This window comes from Galeopterus variegatus, unplaced genomic scaffold (assembly GCF_000696425.1).
Source record: "Galeopterus variegatus unplaced genomic scaffold, G_variegatus-3.0.2 Scaffold1805, whole genome shotgun sequence".
Taxonomy (NCBI): Eukaryota; Metazoa; Chordata; class Mammalia; order Dermoptera; family Cynocephalidae; genus Galeopterus; species Galeopterus variegatus.
Genome location: NW_007727916.1, coordinates 128,371 through 141,042, shown reverse-complemented (window position 1 = coordinate 141,042; position 12,672 = coordinate 128,371). Strand labels below are relative to the sequence as shown.

The window sequence follows — 12,672 nt, the reverse complement described above, 5'->3', positions numbered from 1 at the left end:
TTAAGTACCATAAAAGGTTTTAGGAGCTGTACAGGATCCACCGTTCTTTTCTTTCTTCCCAGTTCAATCTGTGTATTCCCAAACTTTGATTCTGCTTCAGGGTAGTTAATCACTTTTATCCATAAAAGTCAAGTGGGCTATAGAGGAGACACACAAAAGAAAAAGTGCAAAGACAACTAAGTAAAGCCTTAGGTTACATTCTAAATTGCAATAATTGGGTATTGCATGCTATTACATCATTCTTTGGTTTATCACCTTGTATAACACATTCAGGTTTTTTTCTTTTTCTTTTTCTTTTGTCTTTTTCCGTGTCCGGCAACGGATCGCAACCCTCAGTGTTGCCCCCGTACCGGACCGGGGACCGGCAACGGGATCGCAACCCTCGGCGTTGCTCCCACGCCTCGCTCAGCCAGTGAGCGGGAACTGGTTTGTATGTGGGATCTGAACCCTCGGCGGGAGCGCCACCGCGCTTCCCAAGCGGTGCACTATCCAGTGTGCCACCGGGCTGGCCCATGAACTTTGGAATTTTGAGTTGAAACAACTTAAGACTTTGGGGATGAAATGAATGCATATGTGAAATGAACATGAGTTTTGGGGAGCCAGGGGTGGAATGCTGTAGATTGGATGCCCTCCCCAATCTCACTGAAGTTTAATCCTCACCATAACTGTTGAGGGCGGGAAATCCTATTACGATAATTGAAAGGGGCCTTGAAGAGGTGATTAGATTGTAAGGACCATGTTTTAATTCATAGACGTGGTTCTGAGGGCTTTAAAAGGAGAGCATGTGAGAGTCTCTCTCTCTCTGCTCTGCCATTTTCACGATGTGATACTCTGTGTCTCTGAAATCACCACCAAAGAAGGCCTTCACCAGTGTTTTCCCTGGACTTTGGACTTCCCAGCCTCCAAAACTCTAAGCAATAAATTTCGTTTTCTTATAAATTACCCAGTTCTAGGCATTTTGTTATAAGCAACAGAAACAGACTCATACACATGCTCACACTCTTCTGTTGACTCATTCTAATAGATGGACACACATTAGTAAAAAGATAAGTGCAGTGCAAACTTATACAGGAATCTCAATAATCAAATATCCCCTCATTTTTTTATCGTATTTTCCCTGTCTTTTTGCTATGCACATAAACCAAACTGAAATAAATAGATGCAATACATTCTTTTAGTATACCCACACTGCTGATATTCTTGCTGCAATTTTTCCAGACTATGTGATATTTCAGGAAAGGGGCTGACTTTTTTTTTTTTTTTGTCTTTTGTCTTTTTCCGTGTCCGGCAACGGATCGCAACCCTCAGTGTTGCTCCCGTACCGGACCGGGGACCGGCAACGGGATTGCAACCCTTGGTGTTGCTCCCGCGCCTCGCTCAGCCAGTGAGCGGGAACCGGTCCGTATGTGGGATCCGAACCCTCGGGCGGGAGCGCCGCCGCGCTTCCCAAGCGGCGCACTATCCAGTGCGCCACCGGGCCGGCCCAGGGGCTCACTTTTAACAATATCAAAGAAGGAATTTTCTATATCCTTTTTTGGGGAGGGTCACTTTCTCCAGCACTGCTGTCTCCTTTCTTTCTCTCTAGCTTTTGGCCCTTCTTATAAGGATGAAAATGGTTCTGTTTGGTGTCTGGGCCCTGCTGTCCCTGATCTATTGCCCAGGTGAGTCTATTTCGGAAAGTTCCTTTAACCAGTATGTGTGGGGGCACAGGTGGCAGGTCAGTAAGGGGATGGGAAGTCCTGAGTGGGGCAAAACTTCAGCATTCATTCATCTGGTCCCTTGGAGAGATTCCTATTTCTTGGATCACTAGGACATGGAATCCTTAGGTGTATCTGGCTTGTGATGAGGATAACCCAAATTAATAGACCAGCAGGGAGAACGCTCCCTAAGAAATATGCCTTCTTCTGCTTGGCTCCCTGCTGCCGCAGGACTGTCCTTTCTCCTCTTGAGAATATTTTTACTTCTTTGTTGACAACTCTTTGTGTCATGATGAGCTTGATGGGGCCCATAGCTCACTGTGGATTTTGATGGGGCCCATAGCTCAGTTTCAAGGAGTGAATTCTCCTCATGGCAGGAAAGGAACTGGAGTCACAGCAGGGGACACTGCTACAAGAGTTGTGTATTCCCAGAGGGGACTGGTATTTGGGAGAAGAGGTGGATGGTAGATATGGACTAACTGAAGGGGACCTATTGGGAAGCCTTCAGGGGACTGTGCACTTTACCTTCATCAGGCATCTGAAATCTATCTGATGTCTCTCTCACTGTACCTGAGGGGATTTCCCTAACAGACTAAACTTGTAATTATCCAGAAACATCCATTGCCTTAGCACCAAAGCAAAATGGAATGGTCTCTGAGAAGAAGAGGTGGAAAGTTCCATGGGAAATGAGTGACCTTGGGAGTCACCTATAGGCTAGTGGTTCTCAAAATCTGGTGTGCATAAGGGTCCCCAGGAGGCTTGTCTTGTTCTGTAGCATATTTTCAGGTCCTCTGTTCTCAAGTTCGTAATCGACTAGTCTTCAGAGTTGGAATCTGCAGTTTTATAAGCCTGCAAGGTGATACTGGTGAAGACAGTCCTTAACCGTAGTTTGAGGGAAACATTGCTTTGAGGTATACATAACAAAGATTCTTTTGCTCAGTGGTCTACTAACACCATGAGGACCCTCAGCAGCCAATCCTGGGGATCTTCTAAGAATTCTGAAAGTTTAGGAAGAGAATGGTTTTCTGGGCATGATTTTTAGTAAATCCATAGTTTCCATGGTGACACTAATAGAGAAATCAAGATCTCAAGAAAGAAGATGGGTGGAGGGAATAGTGGCAGAATTGGGGGTCTAACTTGTGAATTAAAGATCTTTTTCTTGTCCATTCCCCTGAACCTTTTTATTCAGGGCAGGTTCTCTGCTGTCTAACTTATAACTAGATAGAATAGGCTCTATGTTTTGTTTGGATCTCGTGGTCCTCACAGGAGTTTTTGGCATATGTGATTCATTTCAGGGGCTACAGAAGAGCTATTTGAAGTTTCTGTTTGGCCAAATCAGGCCCTAGTGAAGTTTGGACAGTCCCTAATGGTCAACTGCAGCACCAGCTGTCCAGACCCAGGACACAGTGGAATTGAGACTTTCTTAAAGAAAACCCAGGTGGGCAAAAGGCTTCAGTGGAAGGAGTTTCTCCTAGAGGAGATCACAGAGAATTCCATCCTGCAGTGCTTCTTCTCTTGTGCAGGGATCCAAAAGGACACAAGACTTGACATCACTGTGTATTGTGAGTGGAGCTGAGGGCTGGGGAGGAACGAAGGAGTGAGGAAACATGACTATGTTTTACTAGGTGAAGAGCTTTGCACAGTGGCAGTGCCATAGCCAATGAGGTTTATTCAAGGCACAATTATTGCTAATTGAAAACAATAAAAATAAACAGATTTCATTTAGGGGAGAGAATTAGGGCCCTTAAAAAAATTTTCTGTTGGGGCCGGCCCGGTGGGTTCGGATCCCACATACAGACTGGTTCCCGCTCACTGGCTGAGCGAGGTGCAGGCGCGACGGTTGCGATCCCATTGCCGGTCCCGGTCTGGTACGGGCGCGACACTGAGGGTTGCGATCCGTTGCTGGACACGAAAAAAGACAAAAAAAAGGAAAAAAAAAATTTTTTTTTTCTGTTGTACTGCAAAGATCCTAGAGCCAATAATTTCCGTTTCTCTTTGGTGTAGGCTTTCTTCTGGGTTGTATTTTTTTAATTTTTATTTATTATTATTATTTATTTATTTATTTATTAGCAGCTGGCTGGTATGGGGATCTGAACCCTTGACTCTTCTGAGTTTTAAATTAGGAGCAGACCATATCATGCATCCAGACATCTGGGCTTGAGAATAATATGTTCAGATACAGGAAGCATATGCTAATGATGCTAACATCTAAATGATCCAAAAAAGTATAAAATTAGTGCTGAATTATTGGCTACAAGTTCTTAGAATAAATAGGGATTGGAGAAAGGAGGATCTTTGTGAGCTGCGTTAGAGAAGATTCCGTGAAAAAGGAGGCTTTTAAGCTGCCCTCCTGCAGAATGGTTAGGATTTGAATTGATGGGGTAGGTAGGAAGGTCTTTCAGGTGAGCAGTTAGCATTGGCAAAGATATGACTGTAAGGATAAGCATGATCTCTGTGGGTAAGAATTTGGTTAGCTAGGGTATAGTTTTTGTGTGACACTAAGGAGCCACTTAGAAGCTGCTCATGCCTCTGAAGCACCTCTGGTAAGAGATAAAAGCTCCCGAGAATGTCAGCAACAATCAAAGCAAGGGACCCTCCCCTCAACAGTCACATTTCTTGAGTATGGCTCTAGCCACCTTTGATGAACAGAAGAACCAGAAGGCTAACTTGTCCCATCTAGGACAGGGATGCCAGAAAGCTGACACTGTTCATCAGGTGGTTTGAGGATAGCAGTCACCTTCTGTGATTTGTATTATCTCAGGCTTCCTGTCCTATGCCATTTCTTTCTAGAGAGGTGGGTAGCTCTCTTTCATCAAGCCCTGCCTTTTTCTTTTAAAGAGCCACCAGAGCAGGTGATCCTGGAGCTGCAGCCTGCCTGGGTGGCTGTGGATGAAGCATTTACAGTGAAGTGCCACGTGCCCAGTGTAGCACCCTTGGAAAACCTCACTCTTACCCTCTCCAGGGTAACCAAGAACTGTATAGAGAGAACTTTGTGAGCTTGGCTGTGGCCTCCCAAAGAGCTGAGATCATCATCAGTGTCAGAGCCCAAAAGGAGAATGACAGGAGCAGTTTCCCCTGCCACGAAGAACAGAATTTGAGTTCACAAGGTGGAGGGCTCTTTCATGGCAGCTCAGCCATCATGGTAATCCAGATCTTTGGTGAGTCAGAGCCCAGGTGTGGAAGGAATCCCAGGGCTCATTTTGCTCATCTTGCCTTGGCCTTTAGGACTAAGTTCCCACAGGGTTTAGGGTGAGGGTGTGATGGTAATTGAGCTCCACCCCTGCATGGGCTTTAACCTCACCCTGGGTGTCTTAGTCCATTTTGTGCTGCTATGACATCTCTCATTCGGCCCCACATCCCAACACTGTTGCATTGGAGATTAAGTTCCCAAAACATACTTCTAGGGGGACACATTCAAACAGTAACACTGGGGGAAAGAGACCTTTATTTTTTGTGGGGTCCTACATGACACATGATTTATCATGGCTTTTCTCCTTTCTTTCCTTTTCCTTACTTCTTGGCAGAATTCTCTCAGAGGCCCCAGATCTGGTTCTCTTCACTTATGGAGGTTGGGATGGCAGAGACGTGAGCTGTGAGGTGGCTGATGTGTTTCCAGCCAAAGAAGTTATGTCCATATATGTTCCTGGGAGACCAGGAGCTGAGCCCCTTCCTCTCCTGGGATGGGGACACAGCATGGGCCAATGCCACCATTCGGGCCATGGAGTCTGGTGATCAGGAGCTGTCCTGCTTTGTATGTCTGGGTCCAATGGAAAAGAAAATAAGAGAGCCAGTGCATGTCTACAGTAAGTGATCTGCCTCTTCCCTTCCCCATGTGGGTTCTCTGCTGTTGAAAACTTATACAGTAATGGGTTGTTGATTTGACTGAGGGTATCCATGCTAACCTTTCCTACGTACACTCTCAAGTAAACATTAGTCTTTGTCTTTCTCTGATAAGTGCAGGAAGGTTGGGGCGTGCATTGCCACAGTAGCTCTATCCAGCTTTCACCCTCAGTTTCCTTAGAACATCTTGCTTACAGAGTGATTGTGGATGCTTGAACTTCTTCCTCGGAACAATTATTTTAGGTGAGGAGGAAATCTGTAAGATGAAAAGATATTGTTTTCCTTGCACATAGCCAAATGTGTGCATGCTGTATTTGTTGTAAGAGAAGCTCTCAAATCCTCAAACCACCTTATTGCTCCTTTTATTCATCTTTTACAGAAGCAGTAATGGTATCCAAAGTCTTTCCCTTGATGTCTACCTCCCCAAGGGATACCACAAGTAGCAAGAGTACAGAAATGGTTGTCAGTTCTGAGAAATGTGTTTGGTTCTCTTTTTCCTTTCCTTATAGACTTTCCTCCACTGGTCCTGGAGATAGAAGGTTCATACCCCTTGGCAGGAACAGAAGTTAATATGACCTGCTCAGGGCACGTATTAGCATCACCCAGCCCTACTCTTCGGCTTCAGGGAGCCCCAGACCACCCTTCACCTGGGGAGCCTTCCTGGCTTCTACTTACTGCCAGGGATAAAGATGATGGCCGAAATTTCTCCTGCGAGGCCTCTTTAGAGGTACAGGGTCAGCAGTTGATTAAGACTACTGTGATCCAGCTACATGTCTTATGTGAGTAGAGGCCTGATCTTTTTTGTCAAAACAAGAATTATTAGTGTCCCCTTTCCAGAGATCCTCTTGGCCAGTAGCTTCATTATTAGAGTTGCCACATTCTTCTCAAAAAAAAAAAAAAAAAAAAATCTGAGGAGAAAATAAAAATGAAAGCTCTTGTATTAGTCCATTTTTGTTCCTTATAACAAAACACCTGGAACTGGGTAATTTATAAGAAAACAAAATTTATTACTTACAGTTTCAGTCTGAAATCCAGGGAACACATCTGATGAAGGCTTTCTTTGGTGGTGACTTTAGTGATGGCAGGGATCACATTGAGAAATGGCTGAGCAGAGACAGAGAACTTCTCAGGTGCTCTTCTTTTAAAGCCCTCAGAACCATGCTGATGACCACCATTAAACCTTCAACTTAATCACCTCTTCAAGGCCCCACCTTTCAATTACCATAATAGGATTTCCCACCTTCTTAACACTGTCATGGTGGGGACCAAGCCTCCAACACATTAAACTTTGAGGGGACACAATTCAGTCCACTGTACTCTCCAAGATTGCCTTATCCCCAGGAAAATGAGTGGGGAAAAAGATGAGGGGGGAATTGGGAACAGAAAGGGACGTGGCTAAAGTGATCAGGCATTAGTTGAGGCATTAGTTGTTCTCCTCGGCCTATGGCGGAGGAGAACATAGGAAGTGATAGCTGGAGCTTATGCTGAGGAGAGAGATTTCCAAAAATCCCATGTAAAAATTGTATTTTGAAAAGTATGAAAATCCTCGTCTTTGAGTTCACCCCTACTTAGCTCCTCACCCATTGAGAAGCAAAGATGGGAAGCAGGGTCCCCAGAGCCACCATTGACAGAGTAGTGTGATCATTTAGTCTGAATCCATAAAAATACCCTAGGTTGCATCTCAGACTCCTTGCCCATAGGGAAGGGAGGAAAGAAGAGTTGGCTCAAAGCAGGGAACTGATAGTCTTCCTCTTGGGAAAGAAAGCTGTCGAGTGGAGGGGACAGCATTTGGGGTAGGGGAGGAGGAGGGAGCCGAGCATGAAGGTAAGGAGGTGTGTGGTACACTTGGGGGTCTCTTTTGCAGACAAACCACGGTTAGAGGAATCTGGTTGCCCTGGCAACCAGAGGTAGGTAGAAGGAATGGAGCAGATGCTTGCTTGTGTCCCAAAGGGAAACCCAGCTCCAGCATTGGTGTGTAACCGGAATGGTGTGATCTTCGACCTTGAAGTGCCACAGAAGGCAACCCACAACCACGCTGGAACCTACTGCTGCACGGCCACTAATCAGCTGGGCTCTGCCAGCAAAGACATTGCTGTTACTGTTCAAGGTGACTGCTGCTGCCCTGTTGGCAGGCCCGGAATGGAAATCCCCCAGGGGTTTGAGATTCTTATCCAGGCATGAGAAAAAGAAAGAGTTTACTGGGCTAGGGGGTGTTGAGACTGAGAAATGGCCTTGGTCGACTGGGGTGGGATGATTCTCTTGCCCTCAAACTCTCCCAGTTCTCTGTCTTTTGTACTTGACAGGACTGGTTAAAGGAATCAGCTCTACCATCCTTGACATTATTATTATTATTATTATTATTTTTTTTTTTGTCTTTTGTCTTTTTCATGTCTGGCAACGGATCGCAACCCTGAGTGTTGCCCCCGTACCGGACCGGGGACCGGCAACGGGATTGCAACCCTCGGGGCTGCTCCCGCGCCTCGCTCAGCCAGTGAGCGGGAACCGGTCTGTATGTGGGATCCGAACCCTCGGGCGGGAGCGCCGCCGCGCTTCCTAAGCAGCGCACTTATTCAGTGCGCCACCGGGCCGGCCCCCATCCTTGACATTATTATTGTTGCCCTTGGAGTGGGTATAATCACTGGAGCACTGTGTTTGAACTATCGGCCCTGCAAAACAAAGAGAAGAAAATCACCCTGTAGGCAGAAAGGAGAACAAAGAGGAGGAAAGCCAGTTTGCTGTTCAATGAGCAGAAAAGTGCAACTCACATAATGGTTGGATAGAAACAGCTATTTGGTTGAATGAGACTTCTATTACTGGGGTTTCCCAGGGAGGGAAGAGGGGATACATAGAAAAACGAAACAGAATGTGAGGCCACATTACCCTTTGTGTTCTGCTGTGCCATAAAACAGACTCTTTCAGGACCCCATGTCCCTTGTATACAGTCTGTCCACAAGCTCACCTTTCTTTGAGTTCACTCCAGTCCCTAGGAATGTCATTCTTAAGAGTTCAGCTAGTGAGAGTGCTCCTTGCTATGTGCTTAATCAGTTCACTCAGATTCAAAAAAGATCTAGCCCTTGCTTTATCATATCCATTGCCCTTTTCTTCCAAACATCAGCGTAAAGAGATAATCAGAAATATCTTAGAAACTCATTTCTCATGGTTTCCTGATGACTAACTGGGAACTAAGTTTTAAGTCCAGGGACAGGACTTTGAAGGGGATGAGTACCAAACAAGGGGATAGAAATAACTCTGTTCCCATCTCCACATTCTGGGGTTCCCACCCCTCACCTGGGGTTCTGCAATGCCAGCTCCCAGAGCTGAGCTTGATGACATCATTAAGGGTCAGTGGCTACTGGTTAAGCTTCAACTCAGTATCCATCCGTGTGGGGCTTGAGGGAGTATAAAAATCATAAGAAATTCCACACTGGGTCAGACATGCCGCTTACCTAGCCCAGTGTTCTGTCTCTAAAATGGAAGGTAGAATTTTCCGTGAAACTGGCCTCATAAGTTAAGGGCTCCGAATATGTCTGAATTCCTTTTCATAATCCATTATAGAGTAATTGACTTTTTTTTTTAAATCTATATGGGGCTCTTATTTATTTATTTATTTTTTTCCTTTTTTTGTCTTTTTTTTTTTTTTATTTATTTTTTTCCTTTTTTTGTCTTTTTTTTTTTTTTATTTATTTTTTTCCTTTTTTTGTCTTTTTTTTTTTTTTATTTATTTTTTTCCTTTTTTTGTCTTTTTTTTTTTTTTATTTATTTTTTTCCTTTTTTTGTCTTTTTTTTTTTTTTATTTATTTTTTTCCTTTTTTTGTCTTTTTTTTTTTTTTATTTATTTTTTTCCTTTTTTTGTCTTTTTTTTTTTTTTATTTATTTTTTTCCTTTTTTTGTCTTTTTTTTTTTTTTATTTATTTTTTTCCTTTTTTTGTCTTTTTTTTTTTTTTATTTATTTTTTTCCTTTTTTTGTCTTTTTTCGTGTCCGGCAACAGATCGCAACCCTCAGTGTCGCGCCCGTACCGGACCAGGACCGGCAACGGGATCGCAACCCTCGGTGTTGCTCCCACACCTCGCTCAGCCAGTGAGCGGGAACCGGTCTGTATGTGGGATCCAAACCCTCGGCGGGAGCGCCACCGTGCTCCCAAGCGGTGCACTGTAGCAGTGCGCCACCGGGCCGGCCCTATATGGGGCTCTTAGGTTAGACTTCCAATGTGTACTCTGCCTTTGCATAAGGAAATACATCTTTATGCAAACTATTTCCTTTAAGTTTCAAGTGGAATTCTCTTGTGACAATGTTTACCATATGATTTTATTATTCAGCTTCCTTCTCTGTTCTTTGGAAAGGGTGTATTCACCCTTGGAGAAGGCATTAGGAATCATAAAACCAGATCTTTTCTCCAAACCAGTCATGAAATGTTTACTGAAATGTTGGCTATGGTAAAAAAAAAAAGCGATTTATGATATCTGAATGTATTTCTCTTCTGTATCATTGCTGAAAGCTTTTAGTAAGCCAAATAGTTGCATTTTGTAATGTGGAGTACAGTTTTTAGGAAAAGTTAGTAGCATAAACACCCAGCCCAGGGCAGGTGGAAGCAGCCTATTTGAACTCTCAAAACTCAAGTTCACAATTCCAGCTAGAGATCCACAGCCTTCCAAACTGCAGATACTAGCTAAAAAGAACACAGCATCAGACACTAAAGGGAAAAAATTCTTTAATGATTCCCAGACCTCCTTTGGGCTTCACCACGTACACAGCAGTGGGGATACAATGGTGAACAGAACATTGTCCCCGCTTTCCACAAGTTTAAAGTCTATTAGGGAAGCTAGACAAATGAGCAGATTACATTTGCGTGTTCACGCCTACGACTGGGAAAGCATCGATTGTTACAAGAAAGCCTACTTCAGGATTAAGGATCAAGGAAGGCTTCCTGGAGGGGGGCTGTAAATATCTTGTTTGACTGCGAAATTGCATCCCCCAAAATGGCCTTCTCAACCTCAATTTTTCCACTAAATCTAGTAGCTTTTGCTCTCATCATGTGAGTCTAATATAAATTATCCACCTTCCCGAATTCAGCACTGGGGGAAATAAGTTAGGAAGCAGGTTTAAGAGAGAGTATAGAGCAGCCTAGTCCGGGGGTCTCCAGCCATTTCAACATCAAGTCAGCTGCATCAGGCCTTTGGTGGTCCCATATCGGCAAACCTCGCCTCATGGCCTCAGTGCCCTGAGGTGCAGTTAATTCAAAAAGGGAGGGAAGAATGGGTCATTTGGACTTTCTAGTTCCAGCTAGGAGCCTGGAGGCCTAGCTGGCTACTGCCTTTGCTTCTTACTGCCACAGGGTGTCACTGTTGACAGATGGTCCTACACGGTCCCATCAAACCAAGTGGTTCTACAGATCCAGGTTCCCGGGTCAGCTGCTGTCGATCTCTGAGGGAGGATGATCCGCTTCCTCAGGACTTGGTCCAGCTGTGGGTGACTCCTTGCTTGGGTTTCCAGGGCTTTAGTTTCTTAGAGCTCGGCACTTTGGATTAGCCATCCTGCAGGGCCACCTCTGTTCCCTTTCCTTCCCTGGGGACATATAACCACGGGTCTGGCAGCCCCCTTGTCAATTCTTAAAGCACAAAGGGTCTCAATACATCTCTTTTCCATCATAATAGAGCTTCTAAGGGTCGCTGCCCTTGTTGCTTCTAGGAGCCCCAGCCCCTAAAAAGGTTTCGATCATACTCTTTTTCTGAACAACAGAGCAACCAGCTCACACTTCAACTGCAGCTACCTTGCTAATCTCCAGAGGAAGAGTGACCTTTAATACTCCAAAAATTTATCCTCTTAAGGCTGGTCAAGGTAACTTTCTAGCATCTTTCTCTAGACCTGAGAAAGCATAAGTTAACTCTTCATTGGGGCTTCTTACTATAATAGAGATAATAATATGTACCTTATAGGCTTATAATTAGAAAGAAATGACATAGTACTTGTAAAACACTAGCGTGGTGCTGTGTACATGTGTTCAAAGTGTTGATTTTTGTTATTACACTAGTAATCCTGGTGGCAATCACACCCACAGTAATAATAATAAGCTCAAGCAAGAGCCAGTAATCCGTGGCAACCACTGAGGGTCATCAAAAGTCACCCATACCAATACACACCTTTCTCTTTTCCATTATGTTCTCTCTACTTTTCTCGTCCTTTTTCTCCTCCTTCCTCTACTTTCCACCTGTTTGTTTTCCTAAGATTTAGGAATAGCAGAAAGATGACCAGTCTTATAAGCTCGGTTTGTATTGAGCTGAGGGGTTCCTGGGACATGGGACTTTCAGTGCTAAAATTGGGAAAGCCTCATGCAAGCGAGGACCAGTTGGCAACCCTAATACTAGTATTACTCAACATGTTTCTCAGCCATGCCAGGGCCTTCTGAATTAAAGAAGCTGCAAGGCAATGTATCAGTTTGCCTTGACTCAGACGCCCAGATCCTGTAATTCTGAGGACTTCTGAAGGAAGGGGAAGGTGTCAGTTCTCTCAAATGTGTACAAAGGGACAAAACTCACTATGTGTGTTTCAGCACTGCTGATGGAAGAAATTCAGAAGGGGTCATTTTAGGTTTGAGTAAATTCAAAAGATTGCATGGAGTCAAAAAAACATTATTCCAGGGATCACGGATTACTTGAGTTCTGCCTAATGAACTCTTCCCTGTGTGAGTCTCACTAATCTTACCCTTGGGAGGATTTTTCATTAGAAAATACTATTAAAATGTTTAATTGTGATAAAATACACATAATATGAAATTTACCATCTTAACCATTTTAAGTGTGTAGTTCAGTAATGTTAAACACCTTCACATTGTGTGCAACCAGTACTGTATCTTGCACAACTGAAACTGTACCCATTAATCGACCCCCCCCCCCCCCCCCCCTGCCCCCAGCATTCCCCTTTTTTTTTTTTTTTTTTTTTTTAAAAGATGACCGGTAAGGGGATCTTAACCCTCGACTTGGTGTTGTCAGCACCACGCTCAGCCAGTGAGCGAACCGGCCATCCCTATATGGGATCCGAACCCGTGGCCTTGGTGTTATCAGCACCGCACTCTACCGAGTGAGCCACAGGCCAGCCCCCAGCATTCCACTTTTTTTTTTTTTTTTTTTTTTTTAAAAA

At 44.3% G+C, this 12,672-nt stretch overlaps 1 pseudogene; it reads left to right on the top strand.

Annotated features, from left to right (window-relative positions):
* The first annotated feature begins 1,606 nt into the window (after positions 1-1,606).
* LOC103595646 lies at positions 1,607-10,884 on the top strand (annotated as a pseudogene).
* The last annotated feature ends 1,788 nt before the right edge of the window (positions 10,885-12,672 follow it).